At 34.4% G+C, this 25,707-nt stretch overlaps 1 long non-coding RNA gene and 1 pseudogene across 1 annotated transcript; one reads left to right on the plus strand and one right to left on the minus strand.

Moving 5' to 3' along the window:
* The first annotated feature begins 17,726 nt into the window (after window positions 1–17,726).
* LOC132035480 (uncharacterized) lies at window positions 17,727–20,560 on the plus strand. Its single transcript, XR_009409278.1, has 2 exons — window positions 17,727–18,483; window positions 20,344–20,560. It is a non-coding gene; the product is annotated as an uncharacterized LOC132035480 (long non-coding RNA).
* Window positions 20,561–22,851: 2,291 nt separating this feature from the next.
* LOC132034928 (bidirectional sugar transporter SWEET1-like) overlaps window positions 22,852–25,707 on the minus strand; it is a 29,852-nt pseudogene continuing 26,996 nt past the window's right edge.

Genomic DNA, 25,707 nt, shown 5'->3' on the forward strand with positions numbered 1-25,707 from the left:
TTTTTACCGTGACACACCTCTCAAGAACAGGATTAGATCATAGGCCAAAAACGATAAATCCAACATTTTGAACCATCTACTTTTTCATCTTCATGATCCCCAAAAAATAAGTTCACACTAGTAGGAGAGAGAGAAAGAGAAAACAAAAAGTTGCTGGGAGAGTGATGTGTTTATGGCATAGAGTGAAAAGAGGTTGATGAAGAAGTAGCAGAACAGTTGGTGTTAAGAACATGAAAGATAAGAAACTTGTCAGACATAGCCTTCTTCTACTGTCCCCTATCGCAGAGTGAAAGTGTTTGGTGTTACTGTCACCCTCTTCAAACCACCTGATTTGGGAACTTTGCTTCAAGAAATTGTCCTGCTTGTTGAGCCAACAGATATACTCCGCATGCCCTTTATTAATCTCTTCCCTATTGTTTTCTGTTTTTAAGTTCAGATCCCAATCCTCTAAGACCTGCATTTTGACCTCCCAAGCTTCAACATGCTCATTAATATCCCCTATCTCTTCCCTTGACCATCTGGATAATCTCCGCTCCAACCTTTTCAATTCTCGTTGTAATCACCACAGGGTTCCCTGTGTATCTCTTGGTTCCACCCAATATTGCTAACAATGTCCATAAACTCATGTTGAGAAGTCCAAAAATTTGAAATACTTCATTCTTGACTTTCCATTATCACACTTTAGAAGCATTGGCCTATGATGCCGATCTTGTTCTTGGTGTGTATCACGTGCTTGGGCTGGGCGTTACAAAGGTACTAGTCGCATGCAACTCTTAAGAGGACAAATCAAGGTTTGTTGTAGTAACAGAACTTCTTCACATTGTTTATTCTTAATTAGCTTCTTTCATTGTTTTTTGTCCTTGGTGCAACAACTTTTATCTTCTTCGTTTGTCAATACTTTTATGAGCTTTTAACAACAACAACAAAATACATTGGATTACTCTTCTTTGGACATAATTTATTACCGAAGGAATTGAAAAAAATAATTGAAAATTAGATTCTGAGGAAGCTAATAATATTACAGGAGAAAGCCAAGCCAAAGCCAAAAGAAGGATATATGATACTACTACTGGTGCTGCTGGAGAAAAGTGAAAGAATTATGAGAGGGGAGATGGCTGTTGCAAGGGTAGGTTTGGAATTACCTTGTGTTAAAGAATTAGAATTCCGAACCCACAAGCTTCGAATCCTTCCGGCTCCGCCCGTTCTTCGGTGATCTTTGGAGAAAAGTGAAGGAATTATGAGAGGGGAGTTGGAGCTATTTCCCACTAAATAAGAGTGGTAATTATGAGAGAGAGATGGGTGCTTCTAGGGTAGGTTTGGAATTGCCTTGCGTAGCCTCTACCTAATTTCGATTGGGGGGGATTGAGGTGGTGGTAGAAGATGATGGGATAGGATGTCAAGTGGTTCTTTTGTAGATCGATACGCACCGAAGCCGCAATACAACGTACTCATTACCTAAGCCAACTGTATGATCACGAGATAAGAAAGTTACCATAGTAGAAAGAAAATGTTTTTGAGTAGAGGATACTATATAAACACGCTTCAAGGGGAAAGGGAAAATCAAACCACATTCGAGCTTCAATTGAGAAACCTACAGGTATGTGCTTACTTACAAATAATAAAATGACAATAGAAAGTAAAAACATGGTTAACAAATAAGTTATAGAAGCAAATCATGTTTGTCAGGAAAGTTTTATGAACATGGGTATAACTAAAAAAGTTAGTATTTTGTAGATAAAAATTTTGTTATAATTGACGAGATATTTATATGCGTGCAAGACACGTGCTTAATGATTACCAATACAATAAAAAGGCAAAACAAAGTGAATAATAAGTAATTTAAAGAGCCAAAATAGCAATTGTATGAGTCAAAATAAAATGCATAAAATCTAAGTTATTAAAAAGAAAAAATATATTTTTAAAAACTTAATTATATTATATCTAAACATATATGATGGTAGGGCAGCCCAGAGCCCATGTGAATATTGTGTGCCTTCATTGAGTAAATTAGAATATGAGTACCTTTACAATTTAGTTAGTGAATAAATGTGTTAAGTGTAACGTCTTCCACGTCCACCTTTATTGTCTTTCTCTTCTCTTTCACTTTATAAGATATACTATTACTAATACTCTTCTACTATCTCCTTTCTTTCTGTTTCTTTTTGATTCATCTCTTCTCCAATTTTTAGTTCTAATATCCTTTTGAGTACTTTATATATGGAGTCTCCACCACTTTCACTGCTATCATCACCACCACTATCACCGCTAACACTGCCAGTATCACCACTGTCATCACCACCACTATTAATGCTATCTTCACTAGTATATATCACCATTGTCACACCCCGTTTTAATCTCGCGATAAACAAGTTTTTATGATAAGGGGTTTTCCATTTGATGTGATGATTTTAAAAAGGAATTTTTTTTTTTACAGAGTCATCATTTGGAATTGAGTTATGGTGTCCCATAACCTCTCTTTAAGCAAAGCAAATATCCCTCTCTCTCTCTCTCTCACACACACACACACACAATTTTAATGAGGATATTTTAGTCTTGAATATCTCTAGAATTATCATAAAAAATCTACATTATTTTTGAAATTTTGCCAAATTATAATTTGATTTCATTAACAATCAAAGGAATTATGTAAATAATTAGTGATAATTTCATCCTCTGCATCCAACAGATTCAAAATTCCATTTTAAATTCAAAATTTGCATTGGTCTAACTTGGTCACTTCCTTAGTACTCTTTTAAGGCTTTCCTCACAAGCTTCTTTTGTTTCTCCCAGGTCCCAAATAAAAAAGCAACTGAATTTTAAATTATATTTTTGGCTTTGTGCTTTAATGCCAAATGTACCCATCCCTGAAGTCCACTTCAAGGATGATCGTGAGAGATAAGAAAGTTATCAGCGTAAAGAGGATATACTTTTGAGTAGAAGATACTATATAAGCATGCTTCAAGGGGCACATTATATTAGAGCTTCAATTAAAAAATCTACATGTACGTGCTTACTTACAAGTCATATAATGACAATAAAAAGGAAAAATATGGATAACAAAAATGCTATAGAAGCATATCATATTTGTTTGGATCGTTTTAAGAATATGGATAAAACTAAGCAAAATTAGCATTTTTTTTATATGAATTAATTTTATTGTTGTATAATTAACTAGATTTTTATATACGTGCAAGAACGTGCGTAGTGACTAGAAATATAATGAAAGGGCAAAATAAAGTGAAAAATAAGTAATTTAAAGAGCACAATAGCAATTCTATGAGTAAAAATCAAAATGCATAAAAGCTAAGTTATCTAAGAGAAAACACATATTTTTAATTACTTAATTTTATTATATCTAAACAAATATGATGGTAGGGCCGTCCATAGCTCATATGAATGTTGTGTGCCTTCATTGAGTTGTAAGTTTATAGTTCAGTTGGTGAATAAAATGCTGGTTAAGTGTTTGTGACAATCCTTTAATATGTCCTACCTTTCTACTACATATATTTTTCACAAGAATAAAAAGAGTAAAAAAAAAAAAAAAGGGTAAAATAAAAACCAAACACAAAAAATTAACGCAAACATAGTTGGCAAAACTATTTAAATTAAAAGAAGGCCAAAGTCATAAGCGGCCCCCCTAAACTTGTCCACAGATTTCTCGTAGCCACCTAAACTGACGCTTGTTCTAATTTGACACCTAAACCATCCGAATTTGAACCACTTTAACACCTTTTGCTGAGGTGGCAAAAAACGTGTTTTTTACCCTCTTTAAGCGCGTGAAACGAATCCAGTAATATTTTTTTTTCAGCTTATACACCTAATAATATAATCTAAATAATTTTAAAAAAACAATTAACTTAAAAAAAAAAAAAAAAAGGAGGAAGACGACTGGACTGGTCTTCCTCCTCAATTCTTCATCCAACTAATCTTTCCCACCCCTCCATTCCCGTCATCTCTCTGCAATTCGACTTCTTCTATCTTTTTATTTTATTTTATTTTCTTTCTGTTTTGTTCATTAGAAATCGTATCAGTTTTAGGTCTCAAAAATTTCCGGCGAAGCTCCATTTTTTCCGGCAAGATTGACACGAATTAATAATTTTTTTTGGGTCAAAGTCCGTTCTTGCTCCTCGTAATCGTGGGAAATGAGATGGGGAAAATGGTTACTAATTGGGAAGAAGGTGAAATGGGGGCCAACAATATATCGATAGCAATTTGAACAAAAACAAGGTGCGTTTTTTTTTTCCAAACGGGAGAACAACTTCTCAAGCTATTCCTATCTGTTTAGCTTGCCATTTTTTATTTTTATTATCCTCTAGCTTGCTATTTGCCATTTTGATTTTGTTTTGAGTTGCATATTCCAACCTCTTTCCAACTGGTTTATAGAGAAGTTAGAGGATGAAAGCTCACTGCTGGAAAATTGCAGTGGTGCTGGAAGCAGAAGCTTAAGGCTAATTAACCTAGTGTTGGGTGCTACTATGTAGCCGGCACCAGTGGAGGGGGGAGTGGGGTTCGGTGGGGAAGAAGAGTGGGGTGTGTGGGTGGGGGGGGGGGGGGTTGTCACAACCTATTTTGCCTAAGCCGTGCAGGCACTTGCCTTTCCACCTCGGTAAGCGAACCCTGAACTTTACAATGATTAAACACATAAAAGAATGAAATTAAGCAACGGAATAGAATAAATACGTAAGTCTCACGATATATATATATATATATAAGTAGTAAAAAAAGTACGGAATGACGATAAACACCCTCAGTGTCTAGTCTGAATAACACAAGAGCATCTAAAGGGAAATAATACAATCTAGAATACTAATACATAAAGTGTCTATGTCTCTGAATAGAATAGGACATAAGATAGAAAGTCTTCAAGGCAGTGGACGGCCATGCTCACGCTGGAACTCAAGAGAAAGCTGAAGCGACGATCAGCCACGCGTCATCGAAGTGGATCCGACCTGATACTCTGCATTCATAAAAGAATGCAACAAGTGCGGAGTCGGTACAAACAACGATCGGTAGGCATCATCGGCCGACTAAGCATAGCTAACATAATTCAGATAATAAAGCAGATAAGCAAATAAACCAACAAGTATAAGGCAATGCAATCAATTCCAAATATCCGTCATCACCTATGTAAAGCATCTAATCCCAAATGTGCCAAGTCTGAATATATCCAATCCAATCTAGCATCACAATACAACACCAAACATCTCAATCAATTCATAATGCAAATGCAATGCAATAATGGTATGAATGCAATGCAATGCCATGCAAATGCGGTGTACACATGTACTACGGACGAAAATATCGACGTCTCGGTAGCACAACCCAGTGTGACTCGCGAAGTCTAAGTGTCACCCGTCCCGAATCTTTGGCCAACAGACAGACAGGACCCCGGATCTTTGCCCATGGGGGGCTCTCACCGGCACCACTATGGGGGACCCGCGGAGTCCATGCACTAATAACGATTCCGGAACTAACATCGAATATCGGTCATACAACAACGATTCCGGAATTGATCATCGGACATCGGCCATCTCACGTCACTCAAGTAAAAGAGTTTTATCAAATATCAATTTCACTCAATCAATGATTCCGGGATGAACATCGAACATCGGCCATCTCACGACACTCAAGTAAAACTGAGCCTAGCTCATCAAGTGTTTCATCAAATATCATTTATGTCTCAACAGGGTATCATGAAAATGAGAGTGCGTGCAATGCATGAATCACATCAATAGTACCAACAATGGGTACACCAACAATATATCTCAATCACAAATACCAACAGTGGGTATGCCAATAATATAACCGAATCTCAAGTACCAACAGCGGGTACGCCAATAATATATCCAAGTACAAATACCAACAATGGATATGCCAACTATATCAAAATCAAGATGATAAAACAGGATCCAAAATCTAACAATGACTCATTGCATCAAGCCGGCACAATAGAGTAATCAAATCACACATAACGGGGTGGCTAGTCCCAACACACAACAGGGCCCAACCTAAGGCAATATCCAACCCGACTACATACCCGAAAGTTCACATGCTGTCTCCGACAATATAATCTAAATATGTGCTTCGCTATACGAAGTCTCACCAGAGGTAAGCCATAACCTACCTAGATGGCCGAACCGCAACACCAACAACTCACTCCTTTGCCTTGCCCTTTCGCTGAACCTCAGAACCAAAGTAGTCTAAGCATAATTGAAATCTAAATTAGAAATCACGAAGAATGATACTAATATTGTTACTATTCATTTTAGGTCAATTCCAACCCTAGAAATTGGGGAAACAGGCCCACGAGGGAAAAACGAGAAATTCGAAAGCAAAATATCAAATTAAGCACTAGGTGATTATAACCCAACCACTAATTGCTGATTTAACTCAAGGATTAGCCGAATTTCTGATTTCATGCAAAACCACCAATTTGGGTATAAACCCTAAGTCTTCGATTCCGAAATTCAACACTAGAATGGAAGATATATGACTAATAAGCTTAGATTCATTCAATTCTAACAAAAACATCATAAATTTCCTCATACATGAGCCTAAGGAAAAATTCGTCAAAACCCTCTTTCAACTTCCATCGCTAAGGGATTATTAAAAGGAAGGGGGAAATCTAGGATGATTGTGATTAAGGAAGAGTAACGGAATAGGCAAGATTTACCTCCAAGAATGTCCCCAAAATATCTTCCAAGAACTGTTCCCCAAAGCTCTAATTTCGAAATGGGAAATAATGAGGGTCTAAGGGCTTATTTAAATCACACTTAATGAAAATACCCGGTCCATCACCGCCATGACGGTAACGGGGCGGCTACAGCGCCCATAAGGCCGCCATAGCGGAATGGCCAACAATATACATGGCCGCCCCAACGGCCAACACACCACAACAGCAGTGCCGCTGGGACGGCACTGGTGCCGCCATGTTGGGCACCAGGTACCAGAATCCCTCTAATTTTTCTAAGTTCCAATTGAACTCCCGCGCCGTTCCCGAGGCTATCTGCTCATAAACCATAGATACAGACCCACACAAAAATATGCTACAAACGCGCTCGTGGCCTCGGAATTTCCAACGGAGGTCTTGTTTATCGAGTCAACCCCCAACGCCTTAGTTCCAATTTCCAATACAAGTCCCAAAATGCATCCAAGCGCATTAGGAACCGAACTAAATGTACACACAAGTCATAAGCTGTAACACCCCATACCTTTAACCTAAGCTTTGACCATGATCCTAGAGTTAGAAAACTAGATAAAGAATGTGGATATTTGAAATTTCCTCTTCAGTTGTAAGATGGGGGTTTACGCCCATGAACAGTGACCTTATTTCAGTATACGGCCCATATTTCAAGTTGTAAACTTGCACCAAAGATTTTACGAGCATTCTGGAATTTGGCATTTGGAGGTTACATTGTTAAATACGGACCGTATTTTGAAATATGGCCCATATTTCAAAACTTATTTGGAATTTGGGAAAATTTACTTGATGAAAGTTGTAGATCTTTGAAATACCTTTCCAACGGTATATTATAGGGGTCAAATGGACATTTGTGCAAAGAGTTATGGCCATTTTACTGAAGAGCCGCAGTGTAGTCCACACAGAATACAGGCCGTATTTCAAAATACGGCCCGTCTTTCAAAATACGACCGATATTTTGCGGGCGTAAAATTTAATTTTCCGTATCAAAGATATATATCGTTCATATCATTCCAAATCATTATTTTTCATTCCTTCAAGCCCTAGAACGACCTTCTACCCACTCCCATCATTAAGAACACCAAGGTAAGCCTATTCTAATCATTCCAAGTCAATTCTATTATAAATCTTTGTAATCTAAACAAGAAATCATCATTCCTAATCTAGGGTTTTCAAGAAAACCATTCTCAAGGTTCAAGATTTTGGGAATCTTCTTCAAATTTCAAGTCATTTATTCAAGTTTGGGAGCAATTCCAGGTATGTTAAGCATACTATCTACATGAGGAACATTGTTTAATCATCCTCATACCTCAATTATCATAATTCTCGAAATCCGGCCCATGATTTTGCCCTAGTTCTTGATTTTCATAACCTAGGGTGAGAGCTCAGTTTTCTGATTATGTTCATACTTGTTATGCATGCTATGGACCCTAGCTTAATCTAAAAGACTTGTAATTCAATCTATGAGTCTCAGAATGCGCAACAAGTCATCGGTCGAGTTACGGGTCGGTAATCAGTTTTACACCTGTTGCTTCATGTTTCATTGGGCCTAAGGCCATAGTTATGATTCATATGCCTATGTAATTATTTTGGGCCTGAGGCTATAGCTTTGAGAACTCATTATTTATTGGGCCTGAGGCCATAGTTACATGATATTGCACAGGTGGTTTCTATACAGATCAACTCATGATATGAGTATACAGTTTCATTATACTTCATTGTTCATGTATCCCTTATCATTGCTTCAGTTGCTTATCATACTTGTACAATTCAAATGTACTAACGTCCTTATGTATGGGCCTGCACTTCACGGTGCAGAGCCTGACTTTCAGGAGGATACAACAGCCGCTTAGCTTCTAGCATTTTGAGTACATCAGCTAGTTGGTGAGCCCCTCTCATTCAGGGCTTCCCGTCTATTTCCAGCTTTCGAGTATTAGTGAGTTCATTAGTATTTGAGGCATGTCAGGGTCTTTTCCTGACCTAGTTATTCTTACAGTATTTTGATCATAGAGATTTCATAGACATAGTCTTTAGTCAGTTATGTTGGTTTTGCCTCACAACATTTATTTCCGCATCCTCTAATATATTGGAGTTAGAATATTCTCTTGGTTCATTTTATATCTTGCATGCTTTCATGATACAAATCGTTAGACTCGGCGAACATGGGTTCGCTCGGTCATAGACAGTCAGGCACCGAGTGTCACGCCCAGGCCATGGTTCGGGGCATGACATAAGCAACCATCCGGACCTCTCGGAATCGACAAATTTCCAAAAAAGGTTCATTTACTCAGAAGTCAACTTCGGGTTAAAATGCGCTAGTCAATGCTCGGAAAGGCGAAAATGCCGAAAAGACTATAACGACCAAACGGGTCGTTACAGGGGTTGTAGTGTTTGGGTTAATTAAAAAAAATTAAAATGTATTTTTGATTTATTTAAATAAAGTTACTTTTTTTAAACAAAAAAATTGGATTCAAATGCCAAGTGTCATTTTTTAATAATTTTTGGACTAATCTGCCATATGTCATCATTTAATTGGTCATTTTGCCACGTCACTGCGTGTGTAATACACACATTTGATATTTTTTGCTGATTGTAAAAAAGGTGTCTAAATGGTACAAATCCGGAGTGATTTAGGTGTTCAATTGGAACAAGCGTCAGTTTAGGTGGCTATGAGGAATTTATGGACAAGTTTAGGGGGCCGCTTATGACTTTGGCCGTTAAAAAAAACTAAAAGAAAAACATAAGAAAGACACGTTATGAAGGAGTTGTCTAGCTTTAATTGACCACATATCTTTACATAAGCAACCAATTCCCTTTCACTAAACCATGCCAATACCATACCTGAAAGTTCACTCTCTCACTCTCTCAATTTTTATTTTTATTTTTATTTTGTTGAAGAAAATGAAAAACCAAAAACCACCACTTCCAGAACCCCCAATAAGTTAGAAAGGATTGGTTCCAATAAACTCTCTACCTTCTCTATGAACTCGTCCTTGCTAGGATTTAATATTGCTTTTTCTACTTCTTCTTTTTTCACTTAATCAAATCTAACACTCTATAATTTCTTTCTGCTCAGTCTTTACTTTATAGATGGTCTACTTAACTTTCACTTTATCGTAATAAATAATTTAATTTTTTTGCCATGGTAAATTATTTAACTTTTGTATAAGTATCACGAAATTTAATAGACTATCTTTTTAACAAAAAATTAATTAATTTGTAATCAAAAAATTACCCAGCTTTTACTAAGTATCACAAAAATTATTAAGAGAAAACAAAAGAAACACTTTATATGATATTTAGGTAAAGTTAAATGTTACTTCTATTACAACAAACTTATTATTATTGGTTTCCCACTCGGTGTCTGGTACTCATGTTGGAGTCCGAGTATATTCGGATTCGCGTCGCATCGGGCCTCATTCGTGGGGGGCGCTCCCTATCATGAATTTTTTCATACCCAAGGCTCGAACCTGAGACCTCTGGTTAAAGGAGAAGCAGCCCCATCCGCTGCACCACATCCTTTGGTGGTGACAAAATTATTTAGTGACTTTATATGTGATGTCACAAAATATAGTTTAATGACTTTGGTAATTAAAGACCCAACTTCACATTTTTTTGGCTTGTATCTTTGTTTTTTTGCGTAACCACTACGACTATCTTCTTTTATGAGTTTTAACAAGAAACAATGTTGGATCACTACTCTTGAATGTAATTTATACCCAAAACAATAAAAGCGTAGGAATCTCATATTTTATAGGTAACAGGAGAAAATTTGTGACCTTGGTCTACTAGTTATTGTCAAATATTAATTTTACCTTGTAAACACATCTAATTTGATTTTTAGTTGGCAAAATTGCTTTTTGGGGATCTTCAACTAATTATTATTACCTTTTTTTGGCCTTTTACTATTTCACTAATCACCATGCACATACCTTGCACGTGTGAGCTTGATTATTTTCATGTGTCAAACACGTGCAAATTTTTATTTTTTAATTTTAGAGTGACAATAAAATTTGAACCAAGAGCCTGTGCCAGCTCTGATAACATGAAATATTCTCCCATCTAATTGGCGAATCAGAGTCCAAATCAGAGCCATGATATAAAATAAAAAAAATAAAAAAAATAAAAAGAAGCCCCTACATGAATAACAAAGGAAAAAAATAACTCTACTATTTGATGGAGTTGAATCTTTTGAAGAAAAATAACTCTAATATTAGATAAAGTTCAATCTTTGTCAACTCTTTTAGTTATAAATTGTGTCCAAAAGAGTAATTCAATATTGTTTTTTGTTAAAAGCTCATAAAACAAGAAGTGACAAAGAAGACGATAGAAATAGTTGCACTAACAGCAAAAGAACAAAAAACAATGTTAATTAATAAAAGAAAAAAGAAAGTGAAGAAGTTGGTTCTTAACTACAAATCTTATGCTTTTCCCCTTAAGAGTTGCTGGCCAATTTCAGTTGGTTGCCTTTATACTCTATATATTTTTCATAAGAAAAAATAGGAGGGTAAAAGAAGAGTAAAATAACAAACCAAAAAAAAAAAAAAAAAACCAACACAAACAAAGTTGGCAAAACTGTTTAAGTTAAAAGATAAATATGCAGAACGACACGTTAGATAGTGTTTGTCATGCTGTAATTGAGCATTGACATTTTATAAGCAGCCATTTTCTTCACTAAGCCAAGCCAACATTACTTTTCTCTAAACAGACAGCGGAAAAGGGTAAAAATTACCCTCGAACTATTTGAAATAGACCACATATACCCTCTGTTTGGTTTTGGTACCAAAAATGCCCTTGCCGTGTAACGAAGTCGGCATGGATGTTAATCCGTTAAAAGCGAGGGCATTTGTGGTCCCTTTGTTAGAAGGCAAGGGCATTTTTGGTACCAAAACCAAATGGAGGGTATATGTGGTCTATTTCGAATAGTTCGAGCGTAATTTTGACCCTTTTCCGAACAAACAATAGTTCTCTGTAAGGATTTCCTCTTTTTTTCCTTTGAATTCCAGAAAATGGAAAATCAAAGACTACCTCTCCCAGGTAGCTCCAGTATGTTAGAAAGGATTGGTTTCATTAAACCTTCTGCCTTCTCTAATCAACTCGTCTTTGCTAGGGTAAGGCCATTTCCTTTCTACTTCTTTTGTTTTTCACTTTGTAACTTCTTTCTCACATTTTTTTTCGGATTGGTTTCATAGAAGGTCATTTAACTTTTATTTTACTGTAAGAAAATCACCAAATTAGTTTTCTAACAAAAAAAAAAAAAAATTCAATTTTATCGATGTATGTATGACAAATTCACTAAACTATTTTTTGTAACAAAAAAGTCACTTAACTTTACATAAAAATCATAAATAATTATTTTGAAGAAATAAAAGAAAAAAATTTATGTGATAGTTAGGTAATTAAGTTCATTAACTTTTTTATTAAAAATAAATTCTTAGTAACATTTTGTTATACTTAAATCAAAATTGATTGATTTTTATGTTACAAATATAGTTTACTAGTGCAATAATTATAAGTTAAGTGACCATATCTATGAAATCAGCTGCATTATTCTTTAGTTATTTTGGCTTATTTGTTAATAAATTACTAACATTTATTTCTTTTGAGGAAGCAACACTGAGGTCTTTAATCCAGTTTCTTGAGAAAAACTAGTTTCTTAAGAAAAATTGTGAGGATGCACAGGCTGGAGAAAAGCTGGGAGGTCTACCTCACAGAAATAGGGAAAGTTTTGATTTTTCCAAATGCATCGACTCATGTGGGATGGTGGATATTGGATACTCTGGATCAAAATTCACCTAGTGTAATAATTGGAGGCCAAGCAAGAGAATTTGGAAAAGGTTGGATAGGGTATTTATAAATGACCAATGGGCTCAAAATTTCATTTGTAACACCGTGACACACCTCCCAAGAATAGGATCAGATCATAGGCCAAAAAAAAAAATCCAACACTTTGAACCATCTACTTTTTTCATTTTCATGATCGCCAAAAAACAAGTTCACACAAGTAGGAGAGAGAGTGTTTATGGCATAGAGTGGAACGAGGTGGAAGAAGAAGTAGCAGACCAGATGATGTTAAAAACATGATAGATGAGAAACTCGTCAGATATAGCCTCTTCTGTTCCTTGTCCCAGAGTGAAAGTATTTGGTGTTACTGTCACCCTCTTCAAACCACCTGATTTGGGAACTTTGCTTCAACAAACTGTCCTACTTGTTGAGCCAACATATATTTTCACGACCCAATTTGTCGAGTCGTGACGACACTAACTCCCACGAGTCAGCAAGCCATCTACGACCCACTAATTAAACAGTTTAAGGAGGAAATAAGACAAATAAACATACAAGTCAACTTTTAAGTCTTTACAACACCTTATAGTCATAAAATTCGAAAATAAAAGTACAATCATCTCCGAATTAAGTGTCACTAGTACAAGAACGAACTAAACGGAGTATAAGTCTGGGAACACATCCCGAAAAGGACATAAGCTGTCCGAAATAGTTTTGAACTTTTCTACACCGCCATACTCCCACATCCCAAAATGCTTGTCATGTTTCGTGTCTAGAGAGTCAAATTGTATACACTTTTTCCAACATTTTTAAGACATTTTTTTTCATTATATTGATATGAGAAAAGTTGCAACTTATACTCCCTCCGTCCCAATTTATGTGATGTAATTTGACTGGGCACGCAGTTTAAGAAATAAAGGAAGACTTTTGAATCTTGTGGTCTAAAACAAGCCAAAGATATTTGTGTGGTTATAAACTATCTCGTTAAGCATAGAAGGTAAAATTTAAAGTTAAATTGTTGCCAAATAAAAAAATGTATCATTCTTTTTGGGACGGGTTGAAAAGGAAAGTGTATCACATAAATTGGGACAGAGGGAGTAGTACTTTCCGTATAGATTTTGAATAGATACTTTTACTTCTAATATTGAATTAATTTAATACAAGTTAGCTCCGAATATTAATCAAATTGATTCTCGAGAAGTGAAAGCTACCAATTATTTTGGGATTGGGTGGGGGGGGGGGGGGGGGATATTTTGTAGTTTCTACAATATACTTTTCAATAAAAAAAATTAAGAAACATATACACATACTATTACTATCATGCTCTTGATACTGCACCTAGGGTGCCATGGAAATGTATTATGTTTCAAAATGCAGCTAGACCTAAAGCTTTGTTCATCATGTGGTTGCATCTGCTACGTAAGTTGCTGACAACTGACAGACTCAACAAATGGGATATTAAGGTGGAGCCTAAATGTAGTCTCTGCCAAAGTTGTGATGAAACAAGGGAGCATTTGTTGTCCAGTGCTCTTACACTAGAGCTGTGTGGAATAGGGTGTTACAATGGGTACAATTACAGAATTATTATCCAGCTACTTGGGATCAGCATCAGCAATGGTTGATCAAACATTCAGGAGTTAAGTCCCTGAGAGCCCAGATCTTCAAAATGTTAAGTACAGAGGTTGTTCATGCTATCTGGATTGAGAGAAACAGGAGGATATTTGAAAAGCTGAGCAAGAATTGGGAAGCAGTGACAAAGGAGATAGTTTATGTAACTTGTGTTAGAGCTCCACCTAGGTTTCATCATTTTTTGCATTCTCTTGTTTTCTAGGATAGCTTTTGTGTTTGCTTTTGATGTAAGTAAGTTGTGTTAACTTGCTTCTAGATTGTAATGCCTACTTTGGTGATTAAAAAAAATTTAATTACCAAAAAAAAAAAAAACTTGGGGGCCTAAAGCAATGGCCTTAGAGGCCTTAACCTTCAGCCGGCCCACAATAGTAGGTGAAGTGGCTTAATCTTTTCAGAGCCATCGCCATTTGTAACGAAAGTATCTAGGACTCCCTTTTAAGAAAATCGAACATCTAACAGCAAAATCATCCGAACTCCCATCCAAAATTGGAACTTGTCTAAGAACAAATGTGAGTGTAGGAAAGAGAAAAAATGGTTTTAAAGGGCTTATCTATTTCCAAGTTCTGGACATTTTCTTGTTACACAGGAGTCCCTTATCTAGAACTGAACATCTAATAACACATTCTCCTAACCCCCAACCACCTCTTGCACATCCAAAGTTTGAACCTATCTATCAACTTAACATAAATTACAAGAGAATGGTCAAAAGGAACTTTAATTAACTGCAAAAAAAAAGAGTAAGAACTACAGTAGAAAAAACAGAAAGGACTAATGGAAGAAGTGCTGAGATTTTCTTCTTCTCATTCTTTGGTGCAAATACAATGAAGACCAGCACATAAATGCACTCAATTACAGCTCCAGTCCCATTGATTGTAGACACCAACATATTGTTTGGTGACATAAATGGTAACCCATACCTATCCAATTAAGAGACAAACGAACCAGTTCAAGAAAACATACATCACTTCTACAACAAAATCTAGATGAGATAGGATTCCAAAAATATTTTTAGAGTGCGAAAATCATTTCAATATTTATTATATTAATGAACAAAGACCATTTCTTTCTCTAAAAATAGTTAGCCACATCCAAAGATTTGAGGAACCAAACACATTTTAATATCTTACTCATCCAAACAAAAAACTTTTTGGAGAAAGAAAATAGTATTTGCACAGAGGATTTTCTATTTGCTGGCCAATTTCAGTTGCCTGCCTTTATACGGTATTTAGTGAAATTTCAGGTTAGGTTGAGTGTCCAAGCCACCCATCCACCTTCACCCCCCCCCCCCCCACCCCCAACTCAAATCTTAAAAAAAAAAAAAAAAAAAAAAAAAAAAGGCGATAATCCAAAACTTGTACAAATGAGAAAAGTTTGATGATCCATAGTTTTAGAATTCTAACACCGCCAAGACCCATAAGTTTTGGATCAAGAAAGCTCCTCATATGTTTGATATTGCATAAATATAAATAATAGAAGAAAAAAAAATTGACTATTTTAAAAAAGACCAGTTTTAATTAAGTAGCTAAACAATGTTAACCGACAAAAATGAAAAAGGAGAGGTTACAAAGTACCTGATTCAATTTGCATGCAACTCATAAGAGGACAAATTAGGGCTGTGGGTAGAATTCAGAATAACTTCTTTTGTCACTTTTTTTTTGTGCTTTTAACAAACAAACAAAAAAACAAAAAACAAAAAAAACATTGGATTACTACTCTTTGGACATAATTTATGACCAAAGGCAAATGAAGGATCTGAGGAACCTACTACTGTTTGATGCAGCTAGAAAGAAGTGAAGGACTATGAGAAGGGAGATGATCCATAATTTTAGACTTCCTACACTACCAAAACTCCTAAAATTTGGATGAAGAAAGCTCATTTGAGATTGAATAAACAAGGTGTGACTACTATAAATACTAGATTTAAGATTTTAAACAATTTTATTCGACAAAAAAGTAAAAGGAGATGTTACAACGTACATGTTGCATCTTATACCCCTAAGAGGACAAATTTGACATTTGTGGTAATTAAAGACCCAACTTCACATTATTTTTGGCTTGTATCTTTGTTTTTTTGTTTTTTGGCGTAACTACTATGACTATCTTCTTTTTTGAGCTTTTAACACGAAACAATACTGCATCACTACTCTTTAATGTAATTTATGTCCAAAACAATAAAAGCATAGGAATCACATATTTTATGGTTAACAGGAGAAAATTTGTGAACTTGGCCTACTAGTTATTGTCAACTATTAATTTTACCTTGTAAACACATCTAATTTGATTTTTAGTTCGCAAAATTGCTTTTTGGGGATCTTTATCTAATTATTTTCACCTTGTTTTGGCCTTTTACTATTTTACTAACCACCATTTACGTACCTTGCACGTGTGAGCTTGATTCATTTCATGTGCAAAACACGTGCAAATTTTCTTTTTATTTTAGAGTGACACTAAAATTTGATCCAAGAGTCTGTGCCACCTCTAATAACATGAAATATGCTCCCATCTAATTGGCGAATCAGAGTCCAAACCGAAGCCATGATAAAAAAGACCCTGAATGAATAACAAAGGAAGAAAATAACTTTAATATTAGGTGGAGTTGAATCTTTTGAAGAAAAATAACTCTAATATTAGATGAAGTTCAATCTTTGTCAACTCTTCCAGTTATAAATTGTGTCCAAAAGAGTAATTCAATGTTGTTTTTTGTTAAAAGTTCATAAAACAAGAAGTGACAAAGAAGAGGATAGAAATAGTTGCACCAACGGCAAAAGAACAAAGAGAAAAGTTAATTAATAAAAGAAAAGAAGGAAAGAAGTTGGTTCCTAACCATAAATCGTATGTTTTTCCTCTTAAGAGTTGTTGGCCAATTTCAGTTGGCTGCCTTTATATTCTATATATTTTTCACAAGAAAAAATAGGAGGGTAAAAAAAGAGTAAAACAAGAAACCAAAAACAAAAACCAACACAAACAAAGTTGGAGAACAATTTAAGTTAAAAATTAAATATGCAGAACAACACGTTAGATAGTGTGTGGCAAGCTGTAATTGAGCATTGATCATTATATAAGTAGCCATTTTCTTCACTAAGTCAAGCCAACAACATTACTTTTCTCTAAACAAACAACATTTCTTTGTAAGGTTTTCCTCTTTGTTTCTTTGAATTCCAGAAAATGAAAAATAAAAAACTACCTCTCCCAGGTAGCTCCAGTAAGTTAGAAAGGATTGATTCCATTAAACCTTCTGCCTTCCTAATGAACTCGTTCTTGCTAGGGTAAGGCCATTTCCATCCAAAATTGGAACTTGTCCATCAGTATAAGGACAAATAAGATTGTAGGAAAGAGAACAAATGGGGTTAAAGGGCTTATCTATTTCCAAGTTCTGGACATTTTCTTATTACACAAGAGCCCCTTATCTAGAATTGAACATCTAATAACACATTCTCCTAATCCCAACCACCGCTTGGCATCCAAAGTTTGAACCTATCTATCTATCTATCAACTTAATAGAAATTACAAGAGAATAGTCAAAAAGAACTTTAATTTATTAACTGCAGAAAAGGAGTAAGGACTACTACAGAAAAAACAGTAAGGGCAAATAGAAGAAGTGCTCAGATTTTCTTCTTCTCTTTCTTTTGTGCATATGCAATGAAGACCAGCACATAACTGCTCTCATTACAGCTCCAGCCCCATTGATTGTAGACACCAACATATTGTTTGGTGACACAAATAGTAAGCCATACCAATCCAATTGAGAGAGACAAACAAACCAGTTCAATATAACATACATCACTTCTACAACAAAATCTAGATGAGATAGGCTTCCAAATGTATTTTTAGAGTGGGAAAATCATTTCAATCTTTATTATGTTAATGAACAAAGACCATTTCTTTCTCTAAAAATAGATAGCCACATCCAAATATTTGAGGAACCAATCACATTTTAATATCTTACTCATCCAAAAGAAAACTTTTTGGAGAAAGAGAACAGTATTCGCATAGAGGATTCCTATTTGCTGGCCAATTTCAGTTGCCTACCTTTGTACTGTATATGGAGGAAACACAAGAAGGGGAACAAAAAACCAACAGAAACACAGTAGGCAAAACAATTTAAAATAAAAGAAAAAAAAAAAAAACACAAGAAAGACACGTTATGAATTAGCTGTAAACCTCTAATTGGCCACTTATAATTATATAAGCATCCAATTTTATTTCACCAAACCAAGCCAATACCACAACCCTGAAAGCTCTCTCTCTCTCTTTTTCCTTTTGAAGAAAATGGAAAACAAGAAACCGCCACTCCTTGGTAGCCCCAGTAAGCTTGAAATAATTGGTTCTGTTAAATCTTCTGCCTTCTCTGATGAATTCTTCCTTGCTAGGTTTTGTTTCTTTTCTACATTTTTTTTCATCATTTAAAAAAATCTTACACTTTGTATTTCTTTCTCTCATTCTTTGTTTTATAAATGGTCTCTTAATTTTTATTTCATTGCAATAAATTCACTAATTTTTTTTAATTAAAGAATCACTCAATTTTACTTAAGTTTCACACAATTTTTTGTGTCAGAAAATTACTCAGCTTTGCTTAAGTATCGTAGAGAATCATTAGAAAAACAAAGAGATATGATATTTAGACAAGGTTCAACTGATCTTTTTTTCACTAAAAAAAAAAAAAAAAGCTCTACAGAATCACCTTCAAGCACTGTTATAGGGAAGCAAATGAAGTCGCGGACTCTCTAGCCAAACATGCTGCTCAAACTCAGGTTCCAATAATTTTTTTGCAAGAATGTGACCTGCCAAAAGTTACTAGAGGTCCCCTCAGGATGAATAAATTGGACTTCCCTTCTTTTCGGAGGAGAGTTAAGAAGAATGTTACTTGGCAATTTGATCCTCCTTGATAGTGTTATTCTGTAAAATGCATTAACTTATCACTGTTTCAATGCATTCTGATTTCCTTGTAAGATCTGTTAGATCATCAAATTTCATAGGATAGGTTTGCTCTTGTCCTAAAACCATTAAGGAGGTAAGGCCTTATGTCCCCCTCTATTTAACTGTAACTGTTTTTTTTTGTTGAATTTAATGGACGCAGTAGGGGTCTTGCCAAACCCCCCGTAAAAAAAAAAAAAAAAATTGATCTTTTTTTGTAACAACAAAATTTATGTGGTAACTTTCTGTAATAATTGAGCAAATTTGAGTCAGAAAATATTTATCATGTAATCGTTTTGGTGCAATCGTCGTGAGTTATTATGGTTTATTGGAAATTATAATACTAACAACTATCCTTTTTAATTCTTTTCGGGAAGTAGCGTTGAGGCGCTTAACCCAGTTTCTTGAGAAAAAAGGTGAAATTTCAGGTTGTGAAATTTCAGGTTGAGTGTCCAACCCCTCGGCCCCTCAAATTAAATCTTCATTCACAAAAAAAAAAAAAAAAAAAAAAAAAAAAAGAAGACAATCCAAAACTTGTACAAATGAGAAAAGTTTGATGATACATCGTTTTAGAATTCTACACCTCCAAGACTCATGAAGGAAATAAAAATACTCCAAGGAAAAATATAAGCACAAGCGGAAGACTCAACAATGGCTAGAAATTTATCAAACTAGAGAGAGAAGGTAGGAGACTTTACTTAATAACTCAAAACTGTTGAATCTCACTACAATAAAATATGTGACATAGCATCCCTATTTATAATACTAGAAACCAAAATAGACTAGGACTAGAAAATCCATTCCAATATGAACTAGACAAATAAATCCTAACTAAATATGAATTAAATAAATGCCAAATACCAATCCTAAACAATTTTGGATTAGTAATCTTGGTTTAATTCCAACAACTCATAAGTTTTGGATCAAGAAAGCTCCTCATATGTTTGATATTGCATAAATATAAATAATAGAAGAAAAAAAAAATTGACTACTTTAAAAATGACCAGTTTTAATTAAGTAGCTAAGCAATGTTAACCGACAAAATGCAATTTGCAAGCAACTCATAAGCGGACATGAAATTAAGGTTTGTGGGTAGAATTCAGAACTTCTTCACATCTCTTATTCTTAATTTGCTTCTTCGGTTGTTTTTGTCATGGTGCAACTACTTTTATCTTCTTCTTTTGTCACTTTTTTTTATGAGCTTTTAACAACACCAATCAAAAACAGTAGATTACTATTCTTTGAACGCGATTTATGACCAAAGGATTGACAAAATAATTGAAAATCAGATTCTAATGGAGCTAATATTATTTCAGAAAAAAGGCAAATGAAGGATCTGAGGAAGCTACTACCGTTGATGCAGCTGGAAAGAAGTGAAGGAATCTGAGAGGGGAGATGGAGTTATTTGCCACTAAATATGGTCCATTGTAATTTGCGCTGAATAATAATTTCTAGTAGTAATAAATAAAGTGGCAGTTCCTGTTGTAACTTTTACAAAGTCTAGGAATAATGTAATGAATAAGATTTTGAGAAGTTCTCAACTTCATCAAATATTAGAGTTAATCACTTGTGCTTTTTTGTTATCCATTTAGGGCCCTTTTGTTTTTCATGGCTTCTTTTTGGATTCTAATTAGTTATTTAGATGGGAGAATATTTTGTAACTAATTATCACTATCGAAATGTAATACTTAGTTATTCACCAAAAAGCTGTGATTCTTACACGAATAGAATACTGTATCAAATTCTATAAATTTATTACCTCCTACTATATTTGAGTTCCAATCTCTTTTGAGAAGTGTAAACCAAAAGGATGGATTAGTTTTAAAATAGGAAATTTTCGTATAAAAGAATCGCAAAATCCGACTGAGCCAAATTAATTTGGTTCATCAATTTGGTATCGATATCATTTTTTAAAAAACTTCAATATTCAGTTCGGTTCTTGGTTATAGAATTTCAATTCTTCGATTCTTCAGTTAACCGCAATTTTAATTACATGTCCCGGATCTTATTTCCTCAATCTTAATCGAATTGAAGTTGAAATGGTTCCATGTTTCCTCGCTTTGCAAGTGTTTAGTAACAGTAGAAATCCGCACGATTGTTTGTTGATGTGCTCTTTCATCATGATATAACTTTGAACATCATATGATGTAGTTTGCCCTCTTCGGTCGATACGTTTGAAGAGTCAATTTTCTATATACTATATGGTGTATTTGTAATGAGCCATGTCCATGTGATATTAGCATAATATTAACAACATATACTATGATTTATAATGGAGAAAATATAGCTGCGTTTGTAACTTTGTGGCCCTTTTTTAAAGAAAAAACACAAAAAAACTCATTTTGATTTAAAAAGAATAGCCCATTTTACTAGCAGAAAAATAGCACATTAATCAAGCCCATATCAAAGAACCGAATTAGAAAAAATCGAATAAACCGAACTGGATCGAATTCGGTCCGGTATTTGGTATGCACTAACAAATAATCGAAGAACCGAATCGAAGATTGAAAGAACCGAACGCCCACCTCTAAATTAATACTTTGTTTATTCTATAAAATCACGGATGATTAGTTTGACGCAACATTTCTGACATTAAACTTTGAATTACACTATTCTAAGTTTACTACCACAAACCAAATTAATGGTGTATAATAATTTTTTGCATATAGCTTATGCAAGTGTTATTTATGAGTAAATAAAAGTAAGTAACCAAACATGATATAACTTTAGATTTTAATGTAGGGATTAAATCCCTTCAAACCCCAACCAAACACTACCTAAGTGCATGAACTAGTCATGTGATGTTGATGCTCGAACAAGTTTCGTTATAGGGTTCAAAACCTTTTTAATACTTTTCCAAATAGAATTGGATCAACCTCTTTTCTTATCGCGTTTTGATTGTAATTCTAAGAATAATCAACGTTATTGGCATTTTCCCCTACTTTTTTGTTAAATTTTATGCCCATCACCGCAAATCTTTATTTTGTCGAAGAACTTTTTTTCCCGAAAAGATTTTTGTTGTCTTTGTTGGTATTTATCGGTTGAAAATATAATCTTCATTTTGTCGTGTACTCATTGAAAATCTCTACTTTGTTGTCTCCTTCATTACATTACTTATACGTTCTTTCTCTAATCAATTATTCTCTCGATGCTAATCTTTTTTTATAAACGCGTTTTGATTGTAAAACTTTGACGCTATTGATGTTACTGCCATTCTTCCCATGTTTGTTAAAATTTATGTTGCATTATCATGGACTAATCACAAATTTTTTCTGTTACCTTTGCAACTTCATGCACTATCTTTTACCATTTTCTAATTTGATAAGGCTCAATCAAATTGCTCATGCAGCGGAAGTTTACAATCGACTTATTGGTTGCTAAGTGCCTCTTCCAATGAACAAAATGAATTGACTAACTCCCTGGTATTTAACACTTCGAGTATGAACGATGTGCCTCACATTAATGGCCTGGTCATGTTAATATTACCTCTGGGCCTCTGGTATATGTTAAGGATGTGCCTCAGCATTCACAGACAGTCAGACACACTGTCCATCAAAATGAACCTTTTGAGGGGGAAAAAAGGAAACGAAATCTTAAGTTCAGCTTACAAGATTCTCCAAATAATAAGGATCGTGGTTTATTTCAGCAGCAATGAGGATAAAAAGTGTAAAAAACACCTGAGAACTAGTCCAATTCTAAACAGGACAAACAGATGTCAAAGATCTCGAAAGATAATCACAAGCATGTCTCAAGAGAAAATCACAAAGGTATTAGCGCCTGAAAAATACAAATTTCAGAACATCATTCGAGAATTAAGCATTTGTCTAAACTTGCTCAATCTTTGACTTGTTATGGAAGCTAGATTGCTTCTCCTCATGATGAGACTTGCTAAGTACTTTTGTTATTTCTCATCTCCAAGGACTCATCAGGGGTCGATTTCTAGGTAAATCCCTTCTTGTCACAGTATATTGCATATAAGATAGTTGCACTGTTCCTAAGCCAAAGTCAAATCCATGTATATCTGCAATGCAAAGCACACACATCTTGTAAAATATGTGTTAATCTTTTGCAAATCCATATTTTGGTAAACTTCATATCTCTAAATCAACATGAGAGATGCAAAGGTACTTACAGCAACAAAGGGATCCTTGCCAAGAAGGCCAAATCAAAGCATTTTTATTTTAAGCATTTAGGAACAAGAACAATGACAAGAACAATGGCATGAATCCACGCTCTTTTTGATGACCAGCTTATACAAAAAAAAATTATTTATAGCTGCTACATGGTAAATTGACTTAATTATTGAAAGCAATCAAACATTTTCGAAAGTAGGAATATCCCCTATGTCATAATTGAAAAATAGCACAACTCATCCAACTCCCCATCCAAATTTGGGACTTTCCCGTCAGCTTAATAAGAATTGTGAGTGTAGAAAAAAGAACAAGAAATGATGTTAAAGTACCCTTTGTTATAAGATCTGGACATTTTAACATTAGCCCTTAAAAACTGAACACCTAAAGTCTGGACCTTTCTATCAAGTTTACAGAAATTATAAAGTACAGTACGCAAGAGAATGAAAAAAAAGCTTTCATTAACCGCCTTTTTTTAAGAATGGTGTTAAGGAGCTTACTATGATGGATAGAGTAGATCCATACATAATGGTTGAGAAGATAGTGGCGATTGAAAATATAATCTACTATTTCCATGTGAAAATCCAGCATGGAAACGAGAGCTACAACCTCCAAAAAAGGACTAATAGAAGACCAGTTCATAAATGGCATTATTCCTCTCGATGCCCATTGATTGTCACACCAACATTGACACAAAACACAAACAAATTAAATTGTTAAAACTAAACATTCTAAGTTAAAACAAACATGCCAAACACACATTAGTAAGTGCCACATCAAGTTTTAACAATGATCACTATATAAGGCATGAACCCCTTTCTTCACTCTTGAACAACGAATGTTACTTTCCTCTAAACAAACAATAGTTCTCTCTATGCTTTTCCTCTTTTTCCCTTTGAGTTCCGCTAAATGGAAATCAATTACCACCTCTCCTGAAAGCAATCAAACATTTTCGAAAGTGGTTCCATTAAACCTTCTACCTAATGAACATCTAATAGCACAACTCATTTTACGTCTTTTCTTTTCCACTTTATAATTTCTTTCTAACATTCTTTTGGGATTGATTTCATAGATGGTCACCTAATTTTTGTTTTATTTCACACAATCACTAGATTGGTTTTTAACGAAAAAAATTATTTAATTTTATCGAAATATAATGTAAGTCACTAAACTATTTTTTGTAAAAGTTACTCAAGCTTGATTAAAAATCATAAAAATTTATTTTGAAGAAATAAAAGAAACATTTTAAAGTATATTCAAGTTAATGAAAAAATATAAGGCTTTAATATCATAGAAAAAGAGTTAAGAATGGTGTTAAGGGAGATAGGCATTAAGCTCATTTCAGATCATTATAAAAAGCTCCACTCTTACATAATAACATTATAAAGGGGGTTTATATAGGTGCTAAAAGATAATTCTAACTCATCCTAGTAAATGCTTTCACACTCTCACTATGAACTTGACCTTCATGAAAACACAATAATGTACCTAGATAATATAAAAGACAATGAACTTAGATAACATAAATTCATGCACCTAGGTATCTTAAAAGTCATGGCTAACACCAACATGCATCTAGTAATTCTAGAACATTCAAAATTATATTTCTAACATTCCCCCTTAATTTTGAATTTTCTTTTCATATCGATCCTTCTCATTCTTTTATAATTTGTGCTTCATTTCCAATACATCCTCTTTGTGTACGCCTTTCAAATTTGCCTTCAAACATAATCTTTTCATGAATCTAGGTTGGTGATCTAGGCATAACTTTCCACATTCACAAATTGTTGATTATAATTTCAACTTACTTTTCAAAATTGGCTCAAACAATCACATGATAGTTCTCTCTAAGCACTTCCATTTTCTTTCAACTTTTGGCTTTTGCAAATACAAATTCATGGAAGACTCTTCATGTCTTGTTTCTAATCTTGTGAAGTCCTTCAAGACTCAATGGTTATTAATTCTTCTACTTCTCTCGAGGGATCCACTCTTCTCTTGCAAATAGCCGTTCAACAGTCATCAAACCCGGAGACACACTTTTTTTTTTTTTTCACCTTTTTACACCTTTCTTTTTCCAACTTTATACCACTTTCTAACATTCTAATATCATAGGATTGATTTCAGGAGATGGTCACTTAATTTTTTTTTATCATTATAAAAAGCTCCACTATTACATAATAACATTATAAAGGGGGTTTATATAGGTGCTAAAAGATAATTCTAACTCATACTAGTAAATGCTTTCACACTCTCACTATTTACGTGACCTTCATGAAAACACAATAATGTTCCTAGATAATATAAAAGACAATGAACTTAGATAACATAAATTCATGCACCTAGGTATCTTAAAAGTCATGGCTAACACCAACATGCATCTAGTAATTCTAGAACATTCAAAATTATATTTCTAACAAACTGTAATGAATTTTCCATTAGAAATAAATTACTTAGGAACTTTCTGTCATACTTAAATCAAGATTGATTGATTTTTATGTCACAAAATATAGCCTACTGGTGTAATATTTGAAAGTTATGTGACCATATCAA

This window comes from Lycium ferocissimum, chromosome 10 (genome assembly GCF_029784015.1).
Source record: "Lycium ferocissimum isolate CSIRO_LF1 chromosome 10, AGI_CSIRO_Lferr_CH_V1, whole genome shotgun sequence".
In the NCBI taxonomy this organism is placed as follows: Eukaryota; Viridiplantae; Streptophyta; class Magnoliopsida; order Solanales; family Solanaceae; genus Lycium; species Lycium ferocissimum.